This window comes from Gekko japonicus, unplaced genomic scaffold (assembly GCF_001447785.1).
Source record: "Gekko japonicus isolate JY-2015 unplaced genomic scaffold, Gekko_japonicus_V1.1 scaffold1967, whole genome shotgun sequence".
Lineage (NCBI taxonomy): Eukaryota > Metazoa > Chordata > Lepidosauria > Squamata > Gekkonidae > Gekko > Gekko japonicus.
This window is the reverse complement of record NW_015175421.1, coordinates 253,636-254,052: the sequence shown is the minus strand read 5'-3', so window position 1 is coordinate 254,052 and position 417 is coordinate 253,636. Positions and strand designations below refer to the sequence as shown.

Genomic DNA, 417 nt, shown 5'->3' with positions numbered 1-417 from the left:
AGGAACCGGGACCACCCAGGGGGGCTCGTCCCCCAACCCCCCCCTCCCCCCCCCCCTTACCCAGCAGCAGCAGCCTTAAGCCTCCCTTCGATGTCTTGTTGCTTCCTCTCGTCTCTTCTTCCGCCTTGGCCCGCTGACGTCACAAGGGCGGCCTCCTCGCATCAGGGTCACGCGGGGAGGAGGGAGTCAATCGGCGGAGGGAAGGCTCCCCTCGGGGGCGGCTGCGGTGAAGGGCCATAGAAACAGAGGAGGAGAGAGAGGCCGCACGCCTCTCTCCGCAACTTCCGGTCTGAAGGAGCCGGAGGAAGTCGGAGTCCAGGGGCACCTTGGAGACCAGCCAAGTTGGGATAAACCTTGGTCCACCTCAACAGGTCGACCAGGTGTTTGAACCTGGCTCTCCCTCGCCCCCTTCGATGT

The 417-nt window shown here is 64.7% G+C and overlaps 1 protein-coding gene across 3 annotated transcripts in view; it reads right to left on the bottom strand.

Annotated features, from left to right (window-relative positions):
* The window catches only part of CHMP2A (charged multivesicular body protein 2A), a 10,880-nt gene extending 10,721 nt beyond the window's left edge, over positions 1-159 (bottom strand). The window contains exon 1 of one of the 3 annotated variants that reach the window (XM_015425797.1): positions 61-159. The gene's annotated coding sequence lies outside the window, so the exon portion shown is untranslated. The remainder of the gene's footprint in view (positions 1-60) is intronic. The other 2 variants (XM_015425795.1, XM_015425796.1) reach the window with 2 other exon arrangements.
* Positions 160-417: the final 258 nt, after the last annotated feature.